Genomic DNA, 19,622 nt, shown 5'->3' on the forward strand with positions numbered 1-19,622 from the left:
ATTAGGTTCCCTCTACCTATACTTCATTGCCAAGTCAGTTTATTGATCCCAGAAGCACTGCATTCAGAACCAGCTGGGGAGGGTGGGGGGTGGTGGAAGGACTGGGTTGAAACCCTGCCTCAGACACTAGCTAGCCTGTGTATCTATAAAATGAGAAATAATGGTAACACCTCCAAAGAGGTAGCATGAGTAAAGTGCTTTGTAAAGCGCTTCAGGTATGCTGACAATATTCTCTGCATCTACCTCCAGGACTCTTCCCTCTTCCTCCTTGAAGAGGCACCTTGGGGGTCCACAGAAAAAGCAGCAGCCCTTGGGATTCTCCTACCTTCACCTCCCTGAGCTTCAGCTTCCTCCCCATATGAGGATAAATTACGCCTACATGGAAGATATGTTCGTGGAGGTTATCTTAAAACAACCTTTCACTGTACCCCAAAGAGATCATAAAAACACCCCCGTGTATAAAGATATTTATAGCTGCTCTTTTTGTGGTGGTAAAGAACTGGACGTTGAGGAGATGCCCATCCATCCGGGAGTGGCTGAACAAGTTGTGGTATATGAATGTAATGGAATATTATTGGGCTCTAAGAAATGATGAGCAGGCGGACTTTAGAAAAAACCCGGAAAGCCTCATGGGAACTGATGTTGAGTGAAATGAGCAGAACCAGGAGAACATGGTGATGACCCAGCTCTTCTCAGCCATGCAAGGACCTAGGACAACTCCAAAAGGCTCACGTTCATGCTGTCTACATGCAGAGAAAGAACAGCGCTGATGGAAGCATGCTATTTGCTCCTTTTTGTTTGCTGTTTTGATTCTTCTTTACAGTGTGACTAATGTGAAAATGTTTGAAGTGAATGTATAACTAGAGCCTGTATCCAATTGCACACCTTTTTGGAGAGGAGAGAGGAGGGAGATGGGGAGAAAATTTAAAACTCAAAATCTTATGGAAGTGAACATTGAAAACTAAAACTAGGTAAATTAATTATTTTTAAAAATTTTAAAATACAAACAACCTTTCAGCAAATGGCATGGATAGATATGTTCTGAGGTCTTGCTCTGTAGTCAGAGTAGAAAGGCTGTACCTGTACCAACTGCGTTTAGGTAAGGGAAAGGAGGAAAGGCATGTAGGATCTATAAACCCAGAGAGCAGGCAATCTCTCCTTCAGTCTCCAAGATGGGTATTTGACTAGAATTTTATCCATCTGCTACTCATGAAATACCAAATAAGTGCCATTGTTGAAAGGAAATCCCTAATGAATCAAACAAGTTCAGGAAAATGAAAAACAGAAAAAAAAAGAATTTTATTATAGCACAGGAGGCAAACACCTTGTGCAGCCCAGGTGCCAATTTCAAACCTCCCTGTTGCTTTTATAGACACCTTTTTGAAATAAGAGCAAGACAATCCTGATAGGTACAAGTTTCCAAAAGAAGGTGAGATGAAAGCACATGTGGCTTCCTGATGACTTAGCCCAATACAAAGGACAAGGAGATGGGATCAAAGTACATCTCTCCTCTCTCCCAGAAACTGGTTTACCTCTCCCAAAAGACTGATTGACACATACTGGGAAAACAAGCCAGACTAGAACAAATGGGGTCACTCAGACTGACTCAGCACAAATTTCATTACCACACTGGACAGAGCACTAAATCTAAAGTCTGAAAGATCTGAGTTCAAATTTGGTCTCAGTTATTTTTTGGCTGAGCCTGGACAAGTTACTTAATTTCTCTGTCTCAGTTTCCTCATTGGTAAAATGGAGATAATAAAACCTTCTAAGGTTATTGTGAGACAAAATGAGATGTTTGTGAAGCTCTTTGCAAATCTTAAAGCACCAAATAATTATAACTATCATTATTATTATTATTATTGGGGAGGGTAAGCCTTATCCTACACTCACCAGCTTAGCCTACATCCATCAAATCCTAGTTACACAAAAGACCAACATAAATAGTAAATAATCAGCAACCCATTTATCCAAGTAAAACAGCAAAAAAAATTTTTATAGATTAAACTATACCAGTAAATAACGAGTACAAACTGTTCTTACTTATGTGGTTCAGCAGACCTTCCACTCCTTTCTCAGGGTTCTGCATGACCCTGCCCCCTGAAGCCCAAGTGCCTGGGTGCAGACCCCTGCTGCCAGGAGTCTGAAACAAGCCAGCCTGGAGCCCTAATAAATACAAATTTATGCCAAGAGAGAGCTATCTGTTAAAGGAGTTTTCCAGTTGGGAGTAAGAGGTACTAACTACCAGAAGAGAACGATCACAGTCTGGGGATGCCATATCTCAGAAGTCACCAAATGCTTAGCACAGGGCCTTGGCACATAGTTGGTGATTATTTAGTACTTGTTAACTTGAGTTGTAAGCCCTAGAGATAGAGAAACATGATGGGACTGGCATCTCATGTGTAAAACTTGGAGGGCTACAGCCTGCTATTCAAAGGCTTTCATTTTTCATAATCTCTCAGGAGGTCTTTTCTCCACATGAGTCTCTGAGGCATGTCTAGAACCAAATATATTCACAGGTTTTTGCTCAACATTCTGTCAGTCAGAAGTCATGTCTCCCACTGAAACATGCAAAACCACCCCAGACTTGAGTGGAAGCTAAGTTACATGTAAAATGAGAGGAATGGACTACATGGCCACTGAAGTCCCTTCCAGCTCTAAATCTATGATTCTATTGCATTACATGCCTTTCCCCTCTTCGCTCCCCAGTATTTAAAGCCCAAATTTCCACAGATCCTGTGGGAATTTGAGCAGCCAGCTTCTAGCTATATATCATTTTGGCTGCTTAGCTGGACAAACATTACACTGGGTAGCATCTAGGAGAAGAGGAGAGATCTGACCCTTCACTCCATTTTACATCCGTTGCTCTTCCTTGCTTCAACTCCATGGAACAAGATGTCCCTCTCAGGATAATCTTATCGCTTCTAAACTCACCACCATGCTGCTAACTCAAGACTTCTTGACAACACCTCCCTCAGCATCCTTTCCCCTCTGTTTGGAAGGTTTGAGGACAGAGTATCAAACTCTTCCCAATGCCTTCCTTTATAGAGGTCGGAAAATGGACTCTCAGATCACTTCACTTTACTTGAGCTACCCTGCCTGGTTTCAACTCCACAAAACAAGAGGCTGTCTTGAGTACCCTGTGGTGTTCTATTTCCCTTCCCAAATCCCTCCCCACCACAATCGTAACTCCTTTTGTATGTTGTTTCCCCCTTCTGATTATTGACTCCTGAGGTCAGGGACTATCTTTCTTTTTATTAATTGTATCTCCAGTGCTTAGCATAGTGTTTGGTACATAGTAGGTACTTAATAAATGTTCATTGGATTAGAGTATTGGTTGGATCTTGTATACTACCCTGTAGCATCAATGTGATACCCACAACAGCTACTATGGATATGCATGCATACTTCCAGGGCACATTCGCAAAATTTGAATTCTCTTCCTCAAAGACAAAACTAAGACATTTATTCAGATGCCAGAAAGCAAAATCCATCATAGTAACAAAAATCTATACACATTATCAATGCAGGGAGTACAGTCATCTCCAAGCCTTCCCTCCAGCAGGCCTCCCCCAAAACAAACTCCCTTAGGTTCCCCAAAAACAAACTCCCTTAGGCAAAATCACTCCTCTCACTCACCCTAGCTACTCTGCTCTGCCTGCTCTCTCTCTCAGCTCTACCTCACTCTCTCTTCCTGCTTCACCCTTCCTGCTCCACCCATTTGGCAAGCTCCTCCCACCATCAGCTCCATGTGAGTCAAGCTGTGGGCTGGCTGGAGTTCAAAGCAGGTCACGTGGGCCTATTAAGGGGCAGCGTAGATCTTCAAATTCCCTTACCCACCCTGTAGGTGACAAGATGTGATCTCATTGAGGTGGGGATGATAGTCCTTAACCTGACCTTATGTTGGCAGGAACCACTACTTTCCATATGGAGTATAGGACTCAACTCAAGGGCTTGTACTGGGACCTCTGGCTGACTGTCTCCCTTGGATGTTTCCTTCCTTTGGCATCAAACTTATGAACATTAAAAGGTCTGCAGATATTGTAGCTAGGGTAAATAGCTTCCTCCTCTTTTCTACCCCTTTCTACATACCAGAGCAGCAATAAGGAGAAAGTGCAGAAATAGACTGGTATCAAGAGAACTGAGCAATTTTGGTAACTGAGGTGAAAATATTCTAATATGTTCCTTGATTACCTTAAAACCTGGAATAAGACTAACTTAGGAAAATGGACCAGCAGCAGATTAAGAGAAAAGTGATGACCCAACATGAATAATATGAACAGCAATTGACTTTAAATCTCCATTACATATATGTTAAATTTAATATGCAGTGTCAATACTGTCTTCCTTATCCATGACTTGTTCTGAACTTGTCTCTGCTTTTTTTCCCCTATGTATTTTTGAAATAGTTCTCTAATTCTCTTTCATTTATCATCTTTTTTTTTTTTTTGGTATCTCTATCACTACTGCACCCTCTAAGTCTCTCCCACCCCTGAAAATAAAAGCTCTCCCTCTAAATATGTGTATAAATATGTGTATATACATGCATATACATTTATTTACTATTTCCCTTGAGATTCTTGAGTTTTGGTACTATTTTATATATTATATGTATTTATATAATTATATGATTTGTATAGTTTTATTTTAATTAATTAATTTGTTTTATCATCTAATTATTATCATTTGATAATATCATCTAATTATTGTAATTAGTTTTGTTATTATTTTTGCAGCTCTGTAAAGTAATCTTTTGTTAGATTGATTGATTCATACTGAATAGGTAAATACATTTAGGCAGTATTGTCATTTTATTCCATTAGCATGGCTTCACCATGAGCCATTGATATCTCTCCAGTTATTTAGGACTTTATTACAGTGAAGAGAATTTTATACTGATACAATTCCTTTGTGTTTCTTAGTAGGTGGATAATTTATTCAGTCTTGTAGTTATGGAATTTTTTTTTCTATCTCTCCTTGAAAGTCTTGTTGGCTATTTATAAAAAAGGCTTATGAGGTTTGGATATATTTTATATTCTTTTACTTTCCTAAAATGATTGCTTATTTTAATAATTTTAGTTGGTTCTCTACTAACCAACATATAATTTGCAAAAAAAGGTGTTTGTTTCCTTCTTGTCTCTGTGTATTCTATCAATTTCTTTTTCTTGTCTAATTGCAATATTTTGCATTTCTAGAATTATAGGTATTGAGAATGAACATCCTTGCTTTATCCCAAATAGTATTTCCTTACAGATAAAGCTTCCATTTGGTTTTAGAGGTTTTAGAACTTTCTGCCATGGACCTACCCACTGCTGCATGTCTGGCTGGGGTAGATGAGTCCTGTTTGGTTCTGACTCTTTTTTTAATTTGTACACTACTAGGAATCTGCTGTAGTTCTGGATGAGATGTCTCTGCCTCAATCCCTGGTTTCCATTTTAGTCTCTTAGCTGCCTAATATGGACACTGGCCTCAGCTCAGTTCTCTTTCTCCTGGCATAATCCCCAAATGGGAATTGCTTCCAACCTTTGTGTGGCCCTGACAGGCCCCAATAGATTTTGAAGATCATGCTAGTCTTAGCCCTCCTGCTAGGCTTCCTGGAACATACCAGTCACTGAGCTGGCTTTACGTCCTACTGTATTTCCCATTTGTTGAGAGCAGTTCTAACAACAACACTCTGATGTTGAGATGAAAACAAAAGGAGTTTACTTTGCCCTAACACAGAAAGGTTATGAAATAAGGATACAGAAGCGCTTACCTCCTCTGGATGTAATCCTCCCTCATCTCCCTAAAGCATGTCATCAGGGCAGGATATAATGAAGGACATGGTGACTTTCATGATCTTCAGGAATCTGTGAAGTCATAGGAGCCTAGGCTCTATGTATTTTATGCCTTTAGGTGGCCAGGAAGCTGTAGCAGAGAAACAGACATCAGGTGTCTGGGACAGCTTTATCGTCTTTAAAGAAAGTTAAATTGTCAGGAGAGGTCCTGGGCTGCCCCATGTTGTGAGGGGGTTGAGGGGAGAAGTTAAATCAGAGAAATGATGGTAAATATTAGTCCTATCGCTCCATTGCTCAGAGGTATACATAACCTGTCTCTGTTTCCTGTACAGTGCCTACTGGGGGCTGCCTTTGTCACCTATTTCTGTTCTCTCAAAGCACAGAACCCACTGACTTTAGGCCCTGATTATTGGAATGGTACCGACTTCTGAATCCTATTGAACATCTTTCAAACTGCCCTCTTATTTCAGTATCCATTTCCTAAAGGTCAGGCTAGCTTCTGATCCCTTTGTGCAAGTCCAAATATAGAATGCCCTCCGATTTCTATCTTACCAGAGTTCACACTGGCATTTGTCTTCCCCTTTGTTAGCTCCTGTAGGCTTCTAGTCTTTATGCATTATTCAGTACTGCACAAAATGAAGGTACTTACTGCTTTTTCTCTGTGATCTTCTTGGTCATTTTTTCATCTGTTGTCCTTTTTTTAGGTCTTTTCTATGACAGATCTGAGTTCCCTAACGACCTTTTATGCCAACATTTGAACAAGAACAAGGAGTTAAACTTCTAAAAGATAACACTGATATTGTTGTCTACCTGACTGTTCAGACTATCTGAAAACTATTTACAAATGAAAACAAAATCTATGTTTTAAGAAAGCATGTACAACAATCACTCACATCTATTCAATCCAAAGGGCAAAGTGAAAATAGAATCTACCAGTCACTTCCTTGAAGATATCCTAAAATGAAAACTCTCAAAAATATCACATCCATCTACGGTCAAGGAGAATGACTAGGTCTGGGAACTTAGAAACCACCAGTGGAATATTAAGGTAATTGAGACTCCTTTTTAAAAAAACAGTGCTGTTTATTTGATTGTTGTTCCCCAAGTTAGAAGTAAAAAGTTGAGGGTGATGAAGGAATGGATTATGTATAAGGCAAGATGGCAGAAAAATGGCCAGAAAGTAGCATGGTAGGTATGGAACTGATGAATACTCATCTGTCAGAAGCCTGGGGCCCCAGAGCAGGAACTAGAGTTCTGGGTCTTGGATCCAAGGCAGAGGGAGAGGGTGAAACAGAATAGCACGGTAGAGAGATGGCCAGAGAGTAGGATGTTACTTCTGGGGTAAACTGTGTATGCTGAACTTTCACTAATTAGAAACCTAAGACCCTTGACATGCGAAGTCTGAGTCCAAGGTAGAGGGAAAAGGTTTGGCAGGAAAGATCTGTTTGGAGCATGCTGAATTTGAGATGCCTCTGGGACCTCCAATTCAAAATGTTCAATAGACATTTGGTAATGCAGGGTTAAAGCTCAGGAAAGACTGGGCCTGGGTATATAGATCTGGGAATCATCTGCATATAAAAGACAAATGTAGAACATGATGAAGTCACTGAAAGAGTATGTAGAAATGGAAGAGGGTCGAGGACAGAGTTCCCGTAGTTGCCTGTACAATAAGGCTGATGATCCAGGAAAGGAGAATGAGAAGGAATAGTCAGAGAGGAGGAGAATTACAAGATAATACTCCTTTCTTTGAAAGAAAAGAACATGGCTAGAGTTTAGAGAGAGATCAGTATAGCAGAAGAAATGGTTACCTAAAGGACAAGGAGCAATTATAGGTGTAAGTGACAATGCCATGTAAGGATGAAAAAAACTGAGATTATTTATCTTGGGGAGAAGAAGATCTAGGGAGATCACAAGGCTAAGGGAATCCTGAACTTGTGTCTGGTTTTTTTCTATGTTTTTTGAAATATTTCTCTAATTAATACAATAACAATCATGTTGTAAAGAATAATCTTGAAAAACTTAAGAAATTTGATCAAAGAAATGAACGACCTAGAATCCAGAGGAATAATGAGGAATTATACTACTCACTGCCTGAAAAAGAGGTGATGGTCCCAAAGTATGATATAAGACATATATTTTCAGATATAGTCCATATGTGGATTTGTTTTGCTTAACTATTTATATCCATTACAGGCATTTTGTTTTTTCTTTGTTTTCAAGGAGATGTGGGGGGAATGTTGGGAGAGGGGAAAGAAGAGGAGCATGGGACTGATGTTATTTTTAAAAAAAGAAAAGAAAAAGAGGACCATTGAAGCATTTTAAAAAATGCACAGAAGCAAACAGAAGCAAGTTCAGAAGGGAAACAGATGATCTAGGCAACTTGGAAAGTAACATTTAATTTTTTTATATAATTAAGAGGTAAAGCAAGTTGTACATAATTAAACTTCATTGCTCTATAAGTTATCATTATCTGCTCTATTTTGTATATGGAAATGCTCATGGGGAGGAGTATTTGATAAATTCAGAAGTTTAAAAAAATAAATATTCTTAAAAATTCAATGGCATATGAGGAAGCCAGTGAGATAATTAGTTGTCCCTAAAGCACACATCACTTTCATACTTTTGTCCTTGTCTTCTTGTCTGCATAAGACCCAATAGAGTCTTTTAATAAGAAAATCTACATGACCTGAGCATCAGGAGAAATAGAGACCTTTCACTGGGGAATGTATCTTTGGGCCAGCAAACACAGACTTCATCTCCTTCATGAACCACAAAGCTAAGACTCTGAGATGATCAAAGAGGAGAAACTTTTACTCATCCTAGTCTAAGGGTCATTGCTCTTGATGAAAAAGTACAGTAGAATTCCTACTTGAAAAGAATGGTATAAAGGAAAAAAACTCAGTTCCACAATAAAATATGAAAGTGGTAAAAAGAAAAAAAAAAGAGTGCTGTAACACCCAGCCAAATCAGAGGGTAGAGGTGATGAAGAATTCAGTTATCCATTGAAGAATAAGCTTTAGGAGTCCAACAGATTGACTTATTAGAGAAGGTACATCCTGTGAAAAGCCTGGTGACTAAATGATTTACCTGATCCAGTCTGGCAATAGCAGTCCAGTGGAATAGCAAGTGGCCCACCTCAGTCTGGAAACAACTGTGCACAACAGCACAGGGACTTGCTTGGCCCAGTCTGGCACCAGTCATGACCATGGGGCACGCAACCTGCATAGTATATCCCAGCAGCTGCTGAATTCAATGAGGAGCCAGGTCCACAGATAAGCAATGTGTTTGGTCTAGCCTGGCAACAGACCAGCTCATCAACTTCTGCTGGAAGCCTAGTGGAGTAGTTGACAGATCAAAGATCACTGACTCCTTGCCCTCTATTGAACTTCAAGAAAACCCTCTGGAAAAAAAAAAAAAGGACATCAATGTCTTACAGTTCCATAGTTGTGAGTTACCGTAGCCATTTGTATTCTCTACACATACACTTTACCACTATTATATTGCAAGCTTGTGCCCACTCTTTCTCCCATGGACCATATGGGAGAGTGTACTCAAGGATCTTATCCCTTATGGCAGGAATAATGTCAGTATCATTAGTAGCTTTAGTATCACTTAGTCCCAGGAGCTCCTCCCATGGGTTTTGATCATGTTGTTGAGAAACTGACAACCACTCAGTTTTAGGGTGTACCTATGGAGGTGGTAGTGGTAGGAAGGTGAAGAGGAATTGGAACGAAGGGCTAGCCTCAGCAATTCTGCCTCCGCATACTATCATGACTGCCAAATCTCTTATTCATTGTTGTGGCAGCATGTTCTCAGGCCCTTCACTACCTTTTCATATTTGCACATCTTTTTGCCTCTTATGAGATCTCATCCCTCTTTTCAGACTGTAATGGTAATTTAAATGGAAAGATCTTTCCCATTCATTAATAGGCCCATGTGACCTGCTTAAATCACATGGAAGCCCAAGTCACATGTGGAGGAGTTTGCTGAACAGGTGCAGCAGGAAGGGGTGGAACAGAAAGTCAGAGTCAAGCAGTCAGAGCTGGGAAAGAAGAGAAAGCAGGCAACTGACTGTGGGTGAGAGAAGGGCGTTTTGCTTGAGGGTGTTCATTTGTGGGAAGGCCTGAAAATGTGTATAGACTTCTTGGTTACTACGATGGATTTGGCTTATTGGTGTTGGGATTTGGCTCTCTGGTGAAATAAATGTTTTCCTTCTGCCTTCTATATGAAGAATCGGTTATACTTTGCGATTCAGAACTATGCCAGCATATTCATAGTAGCCCTTGGTGCTGTGAATATTCCTTTGGCAATACACAGACTTAGCCCCATGGCTCCCAGGAATCTGTATACATAGGTGATGGAATCTTTATATCCACCAAAATAAATTAATTTCATATCTTGCAACATTGATACAATAATAAAATATTATATTGTTAGATATGTGATATATGCCATGTTATTTATGTGCATATGTATGCATATATGCATGCACACAGACATATAGACATACACACATTTGCAGTGGCAGTTGTCTTCTTATCAAAATGTAACTGCAAATATATAGCTGCATATTTTTGTTATTTGGAGATATATCCAGAAAGCAAACTAGGATCTTATCATCTAAAATACAAATTTTTTGCCATCAGAAAAAACTGCTTCTTGGGTACTTCTCATGATAGCTGAACTGTTTTGGTTCCATTTGTATACTACTTCAACTAAATACCTTATCATTATCATTGTAATTATCATTATTCACGTACTACTAATTACTTAATATTTAATAATTGTTTATTAAATTGTTAATTAACATAATGTTAAATGTAAGACTCAGATTGAAATCACTCCATCCCCATTTTAACCTTGATACCATAACTCAGTGAGAAGACTTCTGAATCTATCCATCAGTCATAGGCCTTAGGAACAAATGGGAAAAATCTGAAATCCTTTCAAAGAATTGAAATGGTATCGCTTAAAGAGGTCTGTTCCAATTGAGTGGGGAATTTTGCTATACCCTCTGAATACATATAAAAGCATCAAGTTTGATAGAATGGGGAATTTGAGAAATTAGAGTGAGCAAATAATTGAAGTGAATACTTGTACCCCTTGATAAGGTTCTGCCTTGGGAAGAGGGAAGGGAAGACCTTTGTTTTTGCCTTGGCCAGGTGTCCTTCTCTCCCCACTCCCAATTTGACCAAAAGAGGACTTTTCAGTTTCCTTGGGTCCAAAAGATGTTGGATTTTCCATCTTCCTGCTGGTATCTCAAATGACACTTTCAGATGAGCTAGTGGCAGTGTCTCTATCGAGAGCCAAGGACAGACTCAGATTCACCATGCTTAATGACAATTTCTTCAGCATACCACTAATAGGAGAAAAGGACTTTCAGCTGTCAGGAGTTGTGAGGTACCCCTTTGCCTCATGGGTTCACCAAACTTGAGCCCACTTTTACATAAACTCTGTATATACTTGTGAGAGAGTGTACTACAAACCTTTGGGGATATATTTTGTATCAATTGCTTTTATTGTACCAGCTTAGTAAATATTCCTTTCTAAAGACTATTTAAGACTGGCTGACTAAATAATTCTCAACTAATAATCTTGGAGGAAACCATACCAGTAGGGTTTTGAGCTAATGGCAGTCACCCTAACTTCTCAAGAGTAGTCCTAGAATCCTAAGGGAGAGATGTAGCCAAGCTCTAGACACCTGACTCATCTACAACGGCAGGAATTGGTCTAAGGATGCTCCAAGAGTTTACATGTGCCTCACAAACACCAACATAAACATTTCTCTGAACAAAGAACAAAAATAAAAAAGAATTACATGCTTGCACATGAATTTCTGTACCTAGGTACAGCTTGATATTATATATATGTATATCTATGCATATGTATGTTTATTTATTTATATATTTTAAATTTAACTGAGAAGTTCCAAAACTGCTCAGCTTGTCTGCTCCCCTTTCTGAACTTCCTTCTGTTTTCTTCAGTTGAATTTTTTAAATGATTGGTTAGTACTCTTTTTAAAATTTTTTTTAAGCATTATTGTGACAATCCTCCACCCTTTCTTCTAATAAAAGCCTGAATAACAAAGAAGTATAGTCAAGTTAAACAAATCCACACATTGGTCATGTCTAAAATATGTCTGTAGTTTATTACATTTTTTCTAAAAGGTGAGAAATATGATCCATTATAAGCCTTCTGGAGTTTCAATTGGTCATTGAATTGATAATAGCTTTTACATCTTTCACAGTTGTTTTCCTTTACAATATTGTAGTCATTACATAAACTATTTTAATGGTTCTGCTGCATCAATTCACATAAGTCCTCCCAGGTTTCTCTGAATCCATCCCTTTCATAATTTCTTATTGCAGTATTATTTCAGTACATTCACATAATTTGTTCAGTCATTTTTCAATTAATGGGCCCCCACCTTTCTTTCCAGTTTTTTTCTATAACAAAAAGTGCTGGGTATAAATACATATGTAGAAATACATAAATACATATAAATACATACATACTATCTTTCTTGTGCAGTATTGGCATTGCTGTGTCAAAGGATATGAACAGTGTGACAGGAACAATTTCTACTAGAGTTTTCCCTTTCACTTCACCAAACATGAATTAGGGTAGTTTCTCCTTGAAAGGCAACAAATCTGGGACTTAACGGACCTGCAGATGGGGCAAGGTTCAAACTCCCTTCACCCCAGTTCTTCTGGTTGTATTGGTCTAACTTCTTGGTCACCTAAGAGCAAAATAAAGACGCACCACTGAGTCCTTCAAATTTGGTAGGTGACCCTAGACAGTGGGAGTCAGCACACTTTGCCTTGCTGATCAAAAATTTTCATTTGAAGTAATGGAAAGGCTGTGTCTATCTGAGCTAAGTTCTACTATAATCTTGCTGAATATTCTTTCTAAGTTAGAGTTAAATCACCTTTCTTCTGTTAACTATTTGGTGATTTCATTTGGTTTCAGCATAGTACGTGAAATAACACAGTACTGACCTGAGTCAGACCCACTCCTTACATACAGTTCAGTCAAATCAAATCAACGAGAGTTTACTAATGTGTCTTAAACATTTACTATGTGCCAAGCACTGTGTCTGTCTGTAGTCATAAAGACAAACAAAAATTCTTTTCTTCAAGGAGCTTACATTCTAACAAGGCTAATGGCGAAGGGCTAATAGACAACATTTAAATAATAAGAAATTGAGAAAATCAAATTGATTCTATTTTGAATTTATTTCATTCTGTATCTCTGCCAACATTTTACATAACTGCCCATGTCATGTTTCTTTGTCTCTGAGTTATGTTCAGAAGTTTACTCTTCCTGTAAATCACTGTTTTCTCTCTTTATGTAAAGGTAACTTGTTTTCTCTGTACCATTAACTGTCCTTGCAGGGATGCAGGTGGACACAACCAATCAACATTCCCTATAGACTAGGAAGAAACTCTCATCCTTTCCACTGACAGAAGTTAGATAACTTGATACTATATCCTACCTACATCTTGTTTTCTTGTTGTATTTTTAATTTCCCTAAACTATAAGAAGTTTTGTAAACCCCTTCCCATGGTCTTTTTGCACACTGAGGAGCTAAAGACCTGATTTGTTGTAAGCTATATCCTTTTGCCAATAAATCACTTTGTTTGGACTTAGTTCTCAGTTCAATTGTTACAACAAGATAGACATGAAGTAGGTAGAAAATATTTTGAAAGGGGAAAGCATTAGCAGCTTGGGAGCTGGGGAAGGCCTCCTGGAGTAGGTAGGATTTAGGTTGAGTCTTGAAGGAAGCCAAGGAAATTGGGAGGGAGAAAGAGGTGAGCTTTCACCTAAAGGTGTGATTGAATATAGTAGTATTTGTCATATAGGCTAGGCTAGTTTTTTTCCCTAAATGGCAGAGATGCCATTTAGGTAGACATCTCTGACACTTATTTCCTCAAGGGGACTAAGGCCCAAACCCTTGACATCCCATAACAAGCCAGCCCATGGGAGTCAGTGCCCTTTCGACTTGGCAAATAAGTGTCTTACCACTCTATGAATCACCACACCCAACACCCCCTGCTGGCTGGATATATTTTGTTATGGGGATGAAGAAGGCAAGTCAATTGGAACCATTTTAATGTTGTATCCTTGCTAAGCAACTTCCCCATGTTATAGTTAATTAAATCTTCTTAAATTTTAGATGACCTATGAGTTTCATTCCAATTCAATCCAGGTACTGGAGTACTAGATTGATCCAAAGCAGGCTGTGTCTGCAGCATTGGAGGAAGAGCCTGGTGGCCCAAAAGCGCTGAACCCTACCCCTGTAGAAATGGTGAGTGCTTGTAGGTGGAAGGTAGAGCGTGCTAGACTGGAACTAGACTGGGCTGAGATTTGACTTTTTGTTTTGTGCCTCTTTCATGAGGTTCCTTAGATGGGCATTCTTAGCCTCTATAGCAACCTCCTAAGTTTCTGTAACACACGGTGTATGCATAAAACCTGACTGATCATCATTAGGTATGTTTATTAGGGCTGATGATACACTAATAAGACTTACACTCATCAATACATGAAAGCGAACTTTATTGACTATTCAGTAATATAAACATCAAGTCTTCTAGGGATCACCAATCTGATTCCTATAAGTACCAGTAATGAGGGGTGACTAGGCTGTGTAACAGATGGAGTACCAGGCCTGAAGTCAGAAAGACTCATCTTCCTGAGTTCAGATCTGGCCTTAGGAACTTCTTAGCTGTATGACTTTGAGAAAGTCACTTAACCCTCTTTGCCTCAGTTCTTTATCTGTAAAATGATCTGGAGAAGGAAATGGCAAGCCACTCCAATATCTCTGATAAGAAAACCCTAAATAGGGTCATGAAAAGTTGGACATGGTTAAAAAAATGCCTGAATAACTGGTAAATGTGGTTCATGCTGGTACTCGTGATAAGATTACCTCTCTGCCCAGGTGGAGGCTGCGTGCCTCCCTCCTGGATTGTGTTCTGGCAAGTCTCCATGAATCAAACAAACATGGGATGCTCACATTTCCATTTGTGGGGAATGCAGGAGGCTCTTCTAGTTGTAACTTAGACCAGCCGGGCCTCTGGTGAGTTTTTATGATTCTGACTAAGGACATTTATAAATTACTACGAAGTTCTGATTTCTGATTGATTACCTAAGTTTATGACAAAAGTAAACTCCCTGTTGAAGTTTTAGCTTCCTAATATCATTAGGAAGAATTTATCATTTATCAAATTTTGGACACACACACAGCATTAGTAGCTGTTTGCTAAATTTGGAAGGCATGCATCATTGCCAAACTCTACCACTTAAGCCCTTATCTTACTGCAGAAAAGCTACTTACATAAAATACTTGGTCACAAAATGGAGGCATAAAACAAAATGGAGTTGCTCATCTTAAGGTAACATCTACACTGTAGTTTCCTCAGTCAGAGCTGACTGGCAGCAGGAAGAGTTTCTACATCAGAGAACATGTAAGAGCTTTTGTGGCCTCCTCACCCAGTTAAACAATGAAGTCCCAGGGAAGTGCAAATGACCTGATTTACCCTGTTAAAATAAGGCCCACAATAAGAGCTGAAAGTCACTTTTTTTCTCCCTCAGGGAGTATGATTATTAACTAACTACCAATTCCCCCGTTGTTTCCCCTTGAGAATGAGTCATCACTAATGCCAAGATCTGGGATCCCTGCTGTCTTCCCCCAATGCCAGGTCCTGCTCAACCCAGATAAGAACCCCATGAAACCCACCAGTTTCTGGTGTTAGTGTCCCATTCTATGAGGCCTCAGCAGATCTGACCTTATTTGCAATGTCTGACTGCCCTTCTTTATCCTGTTTCCCCTCAATAAGGCTGACTTGCTTTACTCTGCTGACTTTCTTCTGGTGCTCTGTCCTTCCATGAACTGTACCTTGGGATCCCTAACCTTACTCACCCCCTATTAATACAACTACTGACAAGAAGAGGAGCCTAAGTCCTGGCCTGGCTTGCCAGAATTCCATGAAGCCATTTCATGTTGATGCTCCTTACTTCCACAGTATGTTGAACAGTAACAGTTATAGCAGGTATCATCCTATTTGTGAATAGTGCCAGAAAGCTATTGTGAATAGACCAGAGGGATTTGAGGACAGTTTTGAACATAACAGTTCCATTTAACAATAGAAGCCTCCTATGGCCTACATATCATGCTAGAGGGACAATTTTGCAACACCCAACTCATAAGAGACAATTCTAGATTACCGTTAGGTAAGGTTATGACCTTGCCTCAGTTGTTCAATAAGCAAATCCAGTAACAGGTGAGTTAGTTCCTTTTCAAAAGTGATAGTGAGTGGTTATTTTGGAGAGCTTTCAATTCCAGAAGCCAAATAGTCATTTGCTCTGGCCACCTCAGGGTGTCTGCCAAAAACTCCACTTAACTTGGTCTTTACGAACAGAACACTTGCAAAACATAGTCCCTGTTGGGCCCTAAGAGCTCAGAGGGAGAGACTACTGGGTGGCTCATTTTAGGTCTTCTAGGACTGCAACCTCTTTTGTGCCCCACTTGAAGGAAGATTTGTGGGTAACTTGGTAAATGGGGGTCATTAGGATACTTATGGGGAATGTAGGTTTTCCAAAACCCAGCATCCAATAAGCATCTATTGTTTTTTAGACTTCAGTGAAATGAATATCAGTGACTTGTTCTGTGCTATATCTAGATTCATTTGGTTTCTCCCTATCCATTTATAATCTTCCACATTTGACTAATGGGACTGGTCTCTGGATTTTCTTACTGTTGATCTCCTATCCCTTATCCCTTATATAGGCCACCATTTGATACAGGGCTTAAATCTTTGTGGTCTCATCTGGCTTGGTCAACATTAGGATTTTGATATAGTAGTGGTGGTTATTATTGACCTCAGGAAGTTGGCTGTCTTTCAGGTCTCCCTACAAAATTCTGGCAATATTGGGGAGAATTCACATAGCCTGGGGAAGGACAGTAAAGATATGTTGTACTTTTTCCCAGATGAATGTGAACTGCTTCGACTAGTCCCAACTGCAAGAATAGAGAACGTGGTATGAGTAAGGTTGACAACCTCATATAATTCACTGGAAGTGGTCTATTACACTGAGGAGGTCAGAATTAGCTGCAACTAACTATAGGCAGGACAGCTTTACTTACCTCCCTAATGTTTACTGTAAGCTTCCAGGTGCCATTTGCCTTTCTCATAAGGGGAAGTTGATGTAAAAGTACTCTGGCCTTCATGTTCACCTTTCAGGAGAAAATAATTTTTCACACAATCCTTTCCCCCTTCCCCACCCACAGCTTTTTTTTTTTGCTATTGATTATGAAAGAGCAATTCCATGAATTTTTATTTGGCTCTATCTACAATAATGGGCCTCAAGATTGATAAAAGAGCCTGTATGAGTATTGAACCCCAAGGTCATGATGACTCTTTCCCTCAGTGGCTTTCCCTCCACAATTCCCCATGAAAACTGATGATCCTATTGGAGGTCCCTTGGTATCATAGTAGCCTGGTTTCCAGTGTCCAGCAGCCCTTTCTATCCAAGTGGAGAAGAGGAACACCTTAGATTTGGGGGTTGAAGAGCCTTACTATCTCTGTGTTAGATGTCTAGTAGTTTTACTAATACCCTCATAGATTGTCAATTGATAGTATCCTTATCAGTCCCGTTTCAGGAACCACACCCAAATTTCCTTCTAGAGAGGGCTTTATCCACAATTCAAAGCAGTGGCAATCCAGCTTCTTTAGCATGAACCACAACCAGGGAATGTTCCCCTTTTAGTTATCTTTCCAAGACACCAGATCCAAAATATTCTGCCACCTTCCTCACTGGAATCTTGGTCACTGCCCAGGAAACCATCCTAGGCTTTGTCTGATGAACTTTTGCCTTACCTTGACAGAAATCAAGCCTTTACCTCATTTCATTGGCTTCTATCTCCAAGTCATACTGTGGCACTCATGTGGTCCTGAACCTACTTTCTAGTTCTCCATTATATGTAGTTTTCTTCTATTAGAATGCATATTCTTGAAGGTGGGGACTTGTGTGCACAGTGCATGGTACATAGTAGGCACTTAAGTGCTTTATCTATCTTTATCTTCCATATTATCCACTTTAACACCTACCATTCAAATTCTTTTGAGTCAATGGGCACCTTCTCTGTTTCATTGAGAAGACTTACCATGAAGTCTTGTATCAAAGTCACATAAAATTCACATTACAGTTTTTAATACCCTCCTTAATGACATATAGTCATTCTGATCCTTCTGATAATGCTAAAAATTCTGGGCCAGATCTGACTCCAGCCAGTTCAGAGTTTCAGGTTTGTGATCAGAGCAAAGTGAAACACTCACCATTTATCAAAAAAGTTGAATGAGCAAATGGCATCTGAAGAATTATTTAGCAAGGACATAGCATTTAGTTGAGCACAGCTTCCCTGCCTGCCCATTTTGTTATTGTTGATGTGCCTAGTCAACAGAAGTCCCCTGAATAAACACAGTGAGCTTTTCTATGTAGGCAGCCAGGAAGTTATGGCAAGATTAGATTCATGGTACCCTGGATCAATTCAAATCTTGAAGCTGCTTTCACTTCCTTTTAGGGAAAAACTTATTTAGATTGTGTGGGTTGGATGTTGCGCCCAGTTAGTTTTTCCTTTGCATTTCAGAAGCAGCTAAGCAAAATCATTAACTGGATATCTTTACTTGTGAATGTAGCTACCTACCATTAACAAGAAAATGGCTATTTAAAGAATTTCTTAGTAGAAAGAACTTAAACACCTCTTTAACAATCCAATTAAAGAACAAATTGGTCATCATGCCAGAGTTGTGCTTGCCCTTTGGGATAGACTTAAGGGCATTATAGTAGGATTCAATTGCTAACAATATTTTTTTTTAGTGTTTTTTATAATAACATAAAAGGGGAATATTACAAGGGCACATACTTATATTTAGTTTACAAAATTGTAAGTTTATAGGCCTCAAAAGGGCAAGGATACTCTTCTTTGTGTTGTCGTGTACCCAGAATTATTTTCCACCCGTAGTACAAAGCATCCAGGGTGAAATCCTGGGAGTCAACTTTATTCTTTTCTCCATCCTATATCTGTCATTTCAAAAAGAATCAATAGTTAATTCTATCCTATCTTCCCACCTATTTACATTTTCCCTAGTTCAACTCATCACCTTCATCCTGCACTAAAGCAAGCTTCCTAATCCTGGTTTACTATCTCCCTTTTCTAATCCTTCACATTGCTGCCAAGATACTCTATCCTGGGTAGACTAGATCTTGACATTTTCCTACTCAAGCCTGTGCATTTAAGACCCTCAACAATCTGGTTTCTACTAACTTTTTTAGAACTTATTTCATATTGTAAATGGTATTAATGGTTCCCCAAACTTGACATGTCCTCTCCTACTTTTGTTTTTTTGTAAATTGTATATGTCCTTTGCCCAAAATACATTTCCTTCCTTGCCTTTCAGAATTCCTTTTCAAGGATCTGTGTCACCTTTGTCCTGGAGCTCTGCCTTCCCTGTGCCCCGTCCCCACTTCTCTAATCCCCTGCCCCCATCCCAAGCTGTAAATGCCCTCTTCTTCAAATATTTACACAGCACTGTGGATTTCTGGCTTTCGTACCTGCACACTGACCCAGTGAAGATCCTTGAAGGCAGGAAATGATTCACAACAAAGTCTTATACATAGTAAATGCTTACTATTATTGAAATGAATTGGTAATGTACCTAAACTATTTGGTTTGTCATGTTAAAATATTAAACTTCCTTATATAAAATATACGAATTTCCTACGCATTTCCTTATGTGTGCATTTGTCCTTCGTTGCTGAAGACTATGCCATCAGAGAAATAATGAC

The sequence above is a fragment of the Notamacropus eugenii genome, chromosome 1, assembly GCF_028372415.1.
Source record: "Notamacropus eugenii isolate mMacEug1 chromosome 1, mMacEug1.pri_v2, whole genome shotgun sequence".
Lineage (NCBI taxonomy): Eukaryota > Metazoa > Chordata > Mammalia > Diprotodontia > Macropodidae > Notamacropus > Notamacropus eugenii.